Raw genomic sequence first — 13,001 nt, forward strand, 5'->3', positions numbered from 1 at the left:
CGCAGCCTAGTCGACCACCTAGGCCGATTTTTAGAATCCTGTTAATAAAACCTTAAGACAAAACTCACACAACCCACTACTCGCTCAATTCGAGCGAGCGCAATTCTTACACGCTCATACTCGGGGGACTATCATGGTTTTGCCATAATCTCGCTAGTATGACACGTAACTTCTATACCGGAGCTTCATTCTTAGCCTTACCGACATCATCAAACGATATCTAAATCTGAGTTCCCGTTTTACTAACTACGTAACTTGGGGGACTCGGCGAGTAACAACACTCCCGATCCTAACACATGTGCATCACGTGCATACAACATTTACATATCATTATGTCTTACCGTGTTCATCACACATCTTTGCATCATGCATCTCATACACGTTCATGCACCTTGATGCATTTAACTCAAATGTCACTTCGATTGCCCTAGCGCAATCAATATGCTTTTGTGCACTCTCATCTTCTTTTTAGGTACTAGATTGATGAGGGCCCCGGGGCACCAACATACCTGTAGAGTCCCTTCTTATTTACGGAGTTGGGGAACTAGTATGGGTATGGTGTTCAACGAGGTCATCACTCATACTTGGTGGCATCACATTTAAAACTCCCCAACCAAGAAGCGCCTCTTACTCGGGGACTTGGGGGACTTGTACATACCACCTATATCACATACCGCCAAGCATAAGCAACGACCTCTTAGGTGGGCCCCGCGACATGGCTAGTCCCCCTACGACATGCATCCGGTAGTCCGACACCCGAGCTACCTCGCTGTGGTAGAGATCGGTCGATATCTCGTTGGGAGGCCACCCTCCCATGCTCTCCAAGAGGCTTCAAGATAAGTAATATGTATGTAGTATCCCACATTGGAAATATAGAATAGAGTGGGGCTTCCTTTAGCTATAAAGGGAAGTCCTCCCCTTCTTAGAGAGGGGGATCCATATACTTGTATCACTACAAAGGCTACTTGGCCTCACTACTAGTGGAATCTCTAAGTGGACGTAGCCTTGCCTCAAGGGTAAGGTGAACCACTATACTTCTTGTGTCTCTCCCTTTCTCTCTCTCTCCCCATCATGATCCACACTTAGTTCTCGTTCCGTATTCTTCAACAGAAACAGAAAGATCTGCCAAACTCCCAAAATCTGGTTGGGAACCCATTACCTTCTCGAAGGAAGAGGAGCGCGGAGTACACCTACCCCACGATGATCCATTCTTGATTGACGCCATGCTCGACAAATGGTCAGTGGGAAGGGTCCTCGTGGACAGTGCATCCGCTGTCAATGTCATCTTCAATGGCTGTTACAACCAACTTTAGCGGAATCAGAAACTACTCCAGGATCACTAGCCCTTGCTCAGTTTCTCCAGTGACATCACACAACCGCTAGGTTCTGACTACATAAGCCTAGTCCTCGGCACCAGCCCATGCACGGTGGAGATACATACATAGTTCATTGTTGTCGACTGCTTCAGTTCGTATAACGCCATCATTGGGCGACCAGCGCTCAACAAATTAAAGTGCATCATAGTAGGTTATATGTTTATCATGAAGTTCCCTACACCCAATGGGACAGGCTGTGTAAGGGGAAGCCAACAGTTGGCACGAGAGTTTTATTCAACAACTGTAGCCCGGTCAATGCGCCGCCATGAGATCCTAACGGTAGGAAACCATGTGCCGTCAACAAACATTTTTGAGGATCCTAGGGACGACGAGGACAAATATGTGAAAAAGGAGCCTGTCAACCTAGAAACATCCCTAAAAGTTATCAGCATCTCTGACGAGCACCCTGAGCTGACAGTCCACATCGACGCTTAGCTGGCCCCAAAGGTAGCGGCAGAACTCACACAATTCCTACGAGACAATGCTGCCGTCTTTGCTTGGTCCTACGCTGATATGCCAGGCATCTCCCTTGAAATCATCTCGCACAAATTGAGCATCAAACCATCTTTCTATCCAGTCAAACAACAGCGGAGGGCCTTTTACGAAGAAAGATATCGAGCAATAGGTAAAGAAGTCTCCAAGCTCCAAAACATTGGATTCATTCGCCAAGTCAATTATCCCCAGTGGATCTCCAACCTGGTCATGGTTAAGAAACGTAACGGAAAGTGGCGGATGTGTGTGGATGATTACACGCATTTCTATGCATGTAATTGTATCTAAAACACTAGAAATAAGTTAATCCTCAAGTCAATTATGATGTAATTAATCCATTTTTATTTATTGTGTAGAAAATAAGTGGAGTTCCGGAAAACAAGAGAAAATTGTGGAAATTGGAGCGAATTGAATTCTTCCGACAAAAGGACGAAATACTCAAATGCTGGTCAACCATGATCAATACTAGTGAATGAGCGGAACCAGAAATCATAACATTGCGTGCGGTGGTGAAAAGTTAAAGGACATGCATCTTAATAAATTAAGATGATTAATCAAGCAAGCACCTTAATTAAACATTAATCAATGTTTAATTAAGATGGCTAGTAATTAAACAACCTGCATGCACGTGCTGTGCAGCTAATTAAAGAGAGAAAAAAAAAATCATTTTCTTCTAACCAATCACACACTGCCACCTATCCCTTCTCTTATCTCATTTCTCTCCCAGCCACATGCCTGCTGCCATCCTCATTTCTATCACAGCCACCATATATATTTGGACCACGACCTAATTCTCTCTCGCTATTACCCAACAGCGCCGCGCACCACACCAAAGAGGTAGCCCTTTGGGCTGCTCTCTTTCTCATTCTTCTCTTCCTCCTCCAATTTCCATGTTTTCTTTAGTTTATTTTAGGAATTTGAAGGATTTACTCACCCAAAGCTTCAAGGGTTTATCGAAGGCTTCTCCTCTACAAGATTCAAGACTTGGGTAATTGTAGGAGTTATAATTCAAGGATAGTCATGTTAGTTTTCTAGCTAATTGTGGCTACCCTTGTTTTCTCCTACACTTCTATACTATTTTCTCGTTGAATTTTGTTATCTTGATGTCTATGATTATGGGTTGTGAGTAATTTTCTTGTTGGGGGTTAGAGTTGTGTGCCCTAGCCCAAATTTTGTGTAAAAGATGTTTAATTTAATGTAATGATGCAATTTTCATATGATGGATGCTTATATCTATTTTTGTTGGGTTAAAATGCATGTCTAGGAGCCTAGTTAACTCTAGGGTGTGTATTTTGAGCATGTCTAGGACGGAGTTAGAGGCTTGACCCCCTCTAATTCCTAAGCTAGAAACCTTCAATTTCGTATTCGGGGGGTTATAAGCAGGGTGATTTACACCAGTTGCGTGATTGCTCGGGCGGGTCGCTTAGTAGTCTAATTCCTCGATCTCTACGCCTCTTTATGTGAATTAGTGACCCTTAAACCGGCTCTAATTCATGCCAAGTGAGTTCCTACGGCCCTTGAACCGGAGTAGGAATACCATATTTGGGAATTTCGGTCCTTGAGCCTTGAATCGCCTTGGATATGACTACCGCCAAAGTAGGGATTTGCAGCTACATTATATTAGCTTCCGACCATAGAATTTGGGTGAAGGAACCTCCCTAACACCCGACATTCCCATTTATTTGGTTACAATTTTATTAATTTATTTTCATTTTTATTAATTGTTTTACATTTCATTACATTTTGTTAATCTAAAATCATCTCTCAAAATATTGAACTCCAACTCATTGTAAATATTCACCACTAGGTTCTTAGTTTTGATTAGGCTTTGGTGAAAATCAAAGCCGAGCATTACTAAGACTTGGTGCCTTAGATTAGTTTTATTTTATTTTATTTGTTTTATTTCCTTTTTTTGCTTAGTGACTTTAGTTCCGACCACCCAAGGATTGTGTGTTAGCTACTAATCCCCGCGGTACGATAACTTTGGGCATTATACTTCCCTATCTTGACAATGATACGTATGCTTGCGTAAATGTGTATCAAGTCAGTGGACTTCAAGGCTCTCAACAAGGCATGCCCCAAGGATAGCTTCCCACCACCTCGCATCGACCAACTGGTTGATGCTACAGCGAGACATGAGTCGCTTAGCATGATGGACGCCTTCTCAGGATACAACCAAATCAAGATGCACCCCGCCGACCAAGAATACACCACCTTCACAACCGACAAGGGCCTATACTATTACAATGTCATGCCTTTCTGTTTGAAGAACGCTGGGGAAACATGCCAGCGGTTGATGAACGCCATGTTCGCCGAGCACCTTGGCAAAATCATAGAGGTCTATGTGGACGACATGTTGGTCAAAAGCATCAAGGCCAGCGGACACGTGGAAAACCTCCGTATCATATTCACCATTCTCTTGGCCTATGGTATGCGCCTCAACCCCAAGAAATGTTTCTTTGGCGTAATCGCCAGCAAGTTCGTGGGCTACATTGTCAGCTAGCGGGGCATAGAGGCCAACCCTGACAAGGTGTAAGCCATCCTCAATATGAAGTCCCCAGAATGGAAGGTGCACGTTCAGAGCCTCCAAGGCAAATTGACCGCCCTCTCTCGATTTATCTCCAGACTCACCGACAGGTGTCTCCTATTCTTCAAAGTCATGAAGAAAACCCACAAGTAGGAAATTGGTTGGACCTCAGATTGTGAGGCGACATTTCAGAGCCTGAAAGAATACCTAGCGGCGGTCCCACTTCTGTCAATTCCTGTGCAGGGGGAGACACTCTACACATCCGCTGTGCAGAGCCTGAAAGAATACCTTGCGGTATCCACATCCGCTGTAAGCTGCGCCATTGTTCGGCGGGAAGGACAAGACGAGCTCCCAGTATTCTACGCTGGCAGGGGCATGAACGGTGCAGAAACAAGATATACCTCTTTGGAGCAACTCGCCCTCGCACCAATCTTCGCCGCTAGGCGCCTCCGCCAGTACTTCCAGGCCCACACAATTCATGTCTTAACAAACTAACCACTGAAGCAAGTCATGCAAAACCTTGAGCACCCCGGGCGCCTCAGCATGTGGGCAATTGAGCTCAGCGAGTGGACTACAGGCCAAGGACCTCCGTGAAAGGCCATGCGGTGGCAGATTTCATCGCTGAGCTCACCGAGAGACAGGATGAACCCAACACAGAAGTAGTAACCGCTGAGGAACCTCTCCCCCAGCAGCAGTCAGACTGGAACCTCCATGTGGATGGCTCCACCTGCGCTAGGCTTGCGACGCCGGAGTCATCTTAACAGGACCAGGGGGACTGACGAATATGCATTGAAGTTCAATTTCACGGCCTCAAACAACATGGTAGAGTACGAAGCACTCATCGCAGGCCTACTTCTCACCATCGATTCAGGGGCTGACAGCGTCAACATATTCAGCGACTCCCAGCTAGTCGTTAACCAAGTCAACGACAGTTTCCAGGCCAAAGACCAATAGTTAGTGGCATACTTGGGATACATCAAGACGCTTCTCAAGAAATTCAAATTTCACACCATTACACAGATCCCCAGGGAAAAGAACGCCAAGGCTGACTCACTGGCAACCGACAAGGTTGAGGCAAGGCAACTCAAATGGAGAACAACCCGCTATAATATCCAGAATGACAAACTCTACCACCAGGGATTCACCCATCCAAACCTCTGATGTCTCACTCCAAAGGAGGGAAAGGTCGTTCTTGCAATGATACATGCTGGAGAATGCAGTAACCACTAAGGCACCAGGTCTCTGGCCAATCGCAGGATGCGGCAGGGCTACTTCTGGCCCACGCACAGCGACGATGCTAAGAAAGTGTCAAGGTCATGCCACGAATGTCAACGATATGCTGACCTCCCTCACGCTTCGGCGGAACCCCTGTCAATCATCATTGGCTCATGGATCCACTCCATGTGGGGCTTGGATTTGCTTGGCAAATTCCTAACAGCTAGGGGATAGTTCAAGTACATCATTGTCGCCATCGACTACAACAGAAAATGGATCGAGGCGGAACCGCTAATTGTAATAACTACCACCAAGGTAACTCACTTCCTCTGGAAGAGCATTTATTGTCGCTATGGCCTCCCCCACACAATCATCACAGACAATGGCACATAGTTTAACAACAAGGAACTCATCTCTTTCATAGCTAACCTGGGCACCAAGATGAGTTTTGCATCTGTCGCTCACCCCTAAACCAACGGCCAAGTCGAAGCAGTAAACAAGATAATCAAGAAGCTGCTAAAAAAGAAACTCGACGACTCCAAGGGTTTATGGGCGGAGAAACTCCCGAAAGTTTTGTGGGCCACCAAGACTACCCCAATTTCCGCCACTGATGAAACACCATTCTACATGATGTTCTGAACTGAAGCCGTCCTACCTATTGAAGTCACTCAACCTACCGCTAGGGTCAAGGGCTACTGCTCCGAGACCAACGGCGAAGGCATCAACCTTGACAAGGATCTCCTCGAGGAGAAATGCCACAAGGCCCATTTGCACAACTTGCAAAACAAGCAGCCGGTATCGCATTTCTACAACGTCAGAGTCAAAGCCGAAACCTCCAACTGGGGGATTGGGTAATGAAAGAGGTCATTTCACCGCCAACGACACTCTGCCCAACTTGGGAAAGACCATAGAAAATTGTGGAAGTCGTTAGCCCTGGCACCTTCTACTTAATGGACAAGGATGGCGTCACAACAACCCACCCTTGGAATACCGAACACCTTCGGTACCATTACAAATAGTCGTGTCACTACCCTTGAGCATCTTGACTTAGCTAAATTTTTGTTCAATATTTAGCTAAGGGAAGCTACCCAACGGGTACAACCCCGCTTTTGTAAACGCTGATCTGCTAGCTATCAATGAAACAAAGAATTATTCAAAACATTGTTACCAAGTCTAAGCACAAGAATTAACTGGCAACACTAACAATATTCGGCGGACCATGTCCGCTACATCATGCACTTGGAACAATTTTAATTCCTTTAATGTTTCGTTGATTAACAAAAGCACAAGTCAAAGCCTTGGCGGTACAGCAACATTCAAACAATGCAGTCATTACACAATTCCACACTTAGAAAATTTCAAAGGCAAATTGCAATTTCATATATTCAGGGTCGGGACTACCAGCTTAACAATGTTCACAACTTTACAAAAAAAAAATGTATAGCCTCAGCGGCATTACAAAAATGCAGCGAAAGCCTTCATTGATTGTGGGGTGCCACAATGACGTTCTCCTCGAGCACCGACGGCTGTGGATTCACCAAGCAACTCGTCTAATCCGAGCCGCGAGCAGAAGGGCTCGGCGTCACCATAGTGCCATCCTCCCTAGTGTTAGCCGCCATAAACTCGGTACGCGACACTTCGGATTGGGTAGGCATGGGGGTCCGTTGGGAATCATCCGCTAGACCATGGTCACTCTCACCGCTGCCAGAGCACGCACCTCCAGTCTGGGTAGCTGCAGACCCACCCACTGACACCGGCGGCTGGCTGGACAAGCTGGCAGATTGGGACGCTTTGATCTAGTCAATCGCGCCCTTTTTGTTCAGCAGCTTCAAGTTGGCCGTGACACCAGCTTTGGCCGCCTCCATCAATGCTTGCTCGTACGCCACAGACTGCTTGAACGACTCCACTGCGGCGGCCTCCGCGCGACTCCTCTCTGCTTCTAGTCGGGCAACCTCTCCTTCCAGCCTCTTCACCTCCACAGACTTGGCGGCAGAATCCTGCTGAAGGATCTCAACCTTCTTAGCCTTTGCTGCCAGTTGGACCTTCAGCAAGGCTATATCTTGCTCCAGCTCGGATACTTGGTCGTTCGGCTCGAGGTCCCACTCAATGGCGACATTCAACTTGCCGAGAGCATCCAGGGCGTCGTATTCTGCCTTGGTCAAGCGCCGCTCAACATTCACCAGCTTGTCCTTGCTCTCCCCCAACTCCCTCTGGAGACCATTCAGTTCCTCCCTTAGCTGCCGCTCAACCCGGGGCTAGCTGGACGCGGCCAGGAATAGCTCGTGCAGCCCGACGGACAGATATCTAAACGCAGAGCTGAAAGGCGACTGCTGAACGGTCGTCAGACGAACTATCCCATCCAGACCACCAAATCCGAGCCTTTCACAGAGGTGGAATAAGAATTCCCGCTCCGGATCTGTCAGAAACTCCGCATAGGCAAAGAATGAATCCAGACTGCCCTACAGCACCACCCCAGCGACAGATACAGTCACCGACTGCGAGGTTTGCTTAGCCTTCTTCAGTTGGCGGGCCCGGACATTCTCCACATCAGCGGCCTTATCTTCTTCATCGGCGTCATTCTACCGTCGCTTCCTCTGGAGAACTGCCCGTGTAGCACCAGCGGCGGGAGGCCTCGATTTTCCTTGCGGCTCCAACCCTGGGAGGGCACCACCCTCTCCTTCTGGGGCCCACACCGATTGGCGGGCAACCTCTCCGCCGGCTTCACAAAGGCGGCGGGGACCTTGCTCCCTCTAACAGCCCTTTGCTCAACGCCACCCTCGACCAATGCCACTATCTCCCAGGCGGGAGCCAGGTGCGAGTGATGGTGCATTGGCAGCACCACGGGAGCCTTCGACTGGGTCACTGCCAGTGTCTGCGGATCAACGACGGTTTTCTGGGCCTCCAGCCCAGCGGCATACATGCCCTCCAGAAGGTTGTTCAACTCAGGACGATCCATAGCTTTGTCGAAGGCGTCACGGCTCACTTTATTGCCCGGCGGTGTATCTAAAACAGGCACATCAATGGTCAGCCTAAGACAGGTTGGGCAAAGGGTATAGGTCAACAGAAGTTACTTACCAAGGGCACACGTCAATTGAAGGTCGACCAACATCTCCCAACCGGTGAGCAAACGAAGGTCGAGGAGATTACAGTTCCGCCAACAACCTTTAATCCTGGCAACGCGGCACTCTTCATTGAGCGTTAGGTTGAAGCGCAAGCTCGCTGCACAGAGAAGCATTGATTAGAAACAAGATATAAAATAAAAAACAGGCATTCTTTGCCAAACTTTGGTCGATGGAGGCTAGCGACAACCTCAGATTGGTTGAAACTTTGACTTAATCCTAAGCGTCGGCACCCCATCGTTCGCTCCAGAGTCATACTCCCACCCCGAGGTCGCAACACAAAAGGTCGACCACCACTGAGACATCTAATCCTTCGTATTCTCGATCAGCTTGGTTGCCCACTGCCTACGCGTAAGGTTCGCCTGACTGCTGCATCCTTGGCGCCTCACATAGACCAACTCGTAAAAGTGAAATACCTCCGCTACGGTTGGTCCTTCACAGTCAGACAAGTGCCATAGCGAGTTGAGCGCCATCAGCAACCGCCACATATTAGGGTAAATTTGCAGAAAGGGGAGGTCAAACTCACACATCAGGATATGAAGATTAGCCAGTAGCGGAAACGTTATCCCTTAGCGGAAGATAGCCTCGTGTACGGCAGCATACCCCGATGGTAGAATGAAGACGTTTTGATCAACGCTCAGTGGGCGCAGCTTCACTTCGCCAGGAAGTCGGAACACCCGCTTGAGACGAGTTACGGCGGCCACTGTCATCGGCTCTCCCGGCTCATAAACCGCAGTACTGTCGCGGAGGAACCAGGCTGACTCTATCTCTTCTGCGCTAGCCTCTCACCCGTCAGCAGAACCACTAGCTGCGCTATTGCTCGCTAGCCTCTCCTCACGCCTATTGCGAGCAGCCATGTTCTCCCTTGCCTTAGAATTCTCTGGATGCCCGGCACCACCCATGGCTACTTCCCAAGGTATGGTCTGTAGCGGGTCGATATCTAGCGGATCGGATAGTGAGATTCCTGCATGGGCAGACGGATGCAACGAGTCAATAAATATCCTATCCACCACGCTGAGCGACATGTCAGACTCGGAATCCTCACCGCTCGAGATCTCTATGACGTTAGCTATTACAAACCCTAAAACCCAAACCAGTCAGTTCAAACAAGATCTAAACTTTCCCTATATCAGATTTTAGCCAAGAACACCACGAACAACCAAACCCAGAAAATGCCAAAACAAGAACACAGCGCATACACACTCAACCCAGATTTGACCATCTAGCAAATTCCTAAACCTAACTCTGGTAAACACCAAAACCCATCCCCAAAACTCACTCTCGACCCTTAGAACACACCGGGGAATGGCAGCAATCACTCCAAAAAAACCAAATACAGAAACGGACAGAAGCAAAAAACCAATGGAACAGAGGCAAGGCTCAAACTACCAACCTGAATGATAGGAACCCTGGTGCGCTTGGTGATGCTCGTCTTCGCTTCAAGTGGACTCCGTCCTCCAAAGATCAGTCGCCTCACACAAATTACAGAACCTTCTTCTCAGATCTCAGAGCAAGGCTTGAAGACGACGATATTAGTTCAAAGTGAAAAGTGTCAAAACCACTGGTTTCCCTCCCTTTTATGTCAACAACAAACCTACCCAGACCGTCTGCTGAAAAATGACATCAAACAACAGCTGTACATGTGGCCCACGATCGCACTTACTCTCTGGATTAACCAAGGCAACGCCTCAGTTACAAAATTCATAATTACTCGCATTAATGGCGAAGAGACGGGCGTGCTGAGGAACGTTATCCCACACGCTAGCCCAATGCTCGACGGCCACGTGTTGAGCACCACTAGACGAAGCGTCTGGCTGAAGTAACTGTCAAAGTGCACCAATCAGCGAGGCAGTCTCCGCTAAGCATAACACCTCTAGTGGAACTTCTCTCCTTTCATCTTGCAAGCGAGGCAGTCTCCACTAAGCGCAACACCACTAGCGGAACTTCTCCTTTCATCTTGCAAGTGAGGCAGTCTCCGCTAAGTGCAACATTGCTAGCAGAATTTCTTCCTTTTCATCTTGCAAGCGAGGCAGAATCCGCTAAACGCAACACTGCCAGCGGAACTTCTCCCTTTTCATCTTACAAGCGAGGCAGTCTCCGCTAGCGGAACTTTTCCCTTTTCATCTTACAAGCGAGGCAGACTCCGCTAAGTGCAACACAGCCAGCGGAACTTCTCCCTTTTCATCTTACAAGCGAGGCAGTCTCCGCTACGCGTAACACCTCCAACAGAACTTCTCCCTTTTTATCTCGCAAGTGAGGTAGTCTCTACTACGCGCAACACCGCTAGCGAAACTTCTCCTTTTTTGTGAGTCTCCGCTAAGCGGCAATTAGACAGGCCCCCGCGACACTTCTTGCCACTTACTACCACCGAGGAACTTTTGCCAACGGCGATTCCCGAGGCAACGCCTCACTTTGACAATGACCGCCACGCGGCGTTGCAGTCAAGATATGCACCTCCGGGACAAGTAAGGGGACGCGTCAACAGTCTTCGACGGCCCTGATCAGGCACATTGACCCCCGACACTTGGGTACCAAAGATTGGGCTCGCCACCCAACACCCTCTGCTCCGCGCAGCTCCCCTCAACAAACAATACGCCGACCAAACGGAGGTTTATCTTAGCCGGGGAGTGGGGGACTCCCTGGGGGGCCTAGTAGGAGCCCACCCGAAATGGTATAAAGCGTTTGCTCAGTAAGTCCATGGTTGACAACGCACTGAAACTAATTATGCTTTTGCAAGTCTAGTGGAAGTTACATTTCAAACCGCTAGGCAACTTCCCAACCAAGATTGCCCTCCTTGACTCTGGACTTGGGGGACTTGTACTTACATGAGTATTTGCCTTGCATAATTAGCTATAATGAGCCACGCTCATGCTATCGCCAGCGGTACCAACTCCCACCAGTGGGGTGACCTACGGAAACATAGCCAAGCAGGCTATTGCCTGAGCCCCGGCTTACCCTCAGATCACCGCTGACGCGCCGCCACGCGCTGCGCCAAGGTAGCAAAAGAAGCTCTAGAAGATGGGAACTGAAGCATTTCAGTCCCACATCGAAAACATGGAAGAGGTCAGCCTCTTCCCCACCTATAAAGGTTCTCTCCTCTCTCCTCATTAATTACGCTTTTATTACTTAGCTACTATTATTCTGTCAACATAAATACATTGACTAGCTTAGGAATCAGAGAAGAGAAGACCGCCTAGCGCGGTCTCCCTTTGACGCCCTTTGTATTTTACTTGACAGGTAGCGGAAGTGTTGATTATATCACAAGTAACGGTCCGCCTATCGGACCAGCGTTGACCAAGATTTAGCCACTGCTGAATCTTAGACATTAACAGTGGTCGATCTTATCTTCTCAACAAACTCTAAGTTTGGGGATGTCAACAAGCTCTAAGCTTGGAGATAGCACGAACTTCCATAGTTCGGCTTATGTCTCCCCTATGAAAGGAAAAAAAAAAGGGGGGGGGGGGGGGAGTGGGGGTAGGAGAACGGAGGTTGCAAGTCTCCAAAGAAAAGAAAAGAATTGAAATCTTAAAGAAAAGTACCAAAAGCGGGAACTTTAATGAAAAATTACCTTGAAAAGGACAAACATAGGTCGCTGGAACTTTTGGCAGGAAGTTGGCTGGAAAAAGGTGCTTCTGGCCAGTGGCTAGCCGGAATTGCCTTAAATGGCTTATGTCAGGTTTTCTGCTTGTGGTTTAGTCACTTAGGCGCCTAGTTTGGTGACTTTTAGATCGGTTCCTGAGGTTCTGCTTTCAGTTCCTGAATCCTGGAATCGAGCCCTTACTGCTAACCGAATTTGGTGGCAATCGGAGGTTCGGAAGGCGGTGAACCAGTGGAGAATCTACTTCTACTTCTGGGGCCCGGTTCCGTACTTTTCGGCCGATTCTTGGGATTTCGCTGCCGGTTCTAGACTCCTAAGATCAAGTCTTTAAGGTTTGCGGTGGAGGCAGAAAAGGTTTCAAGGTTTTGTATTCGGATTTAGGTATTGTCTATTCATTTCAAGGTTAAGGCTTCGTGCTGATAATGTGTTTTAGGAAAAGAGATGCAGAGAGAATTGGGAGAGAATGAGTTGTACTTTCATTGGTAATAGGAGCCTCTTTATATAAAGGATTACAAGCAAAGAATCTACGTCTTACAAGGAAACTAAATCGTACAATGATTAGAATATCTTCGAGAATATCTGTAAGACTATTCATATTACAACTCAGACAAGTAATTAGAGTTTGGGCCAGACACACAAACTAGGTGTCTTTAAACAAAATGAGAGTTTTTTCT

The sequence above is a fragment of the Rosa chinensis genome, chromosome 6, assembly GCF_002994745.2.
Source record: "Rosa chinensis cultivar Old Blush chromosome 6, RchiOBHm-V2, whole genome shotgun sequence".
NCBI lineage: Eukaryota > Viridiplantae > Streptophyta > Magnoliopsida > Rosales > Rosaceae > Rosa > Rosa chinensis.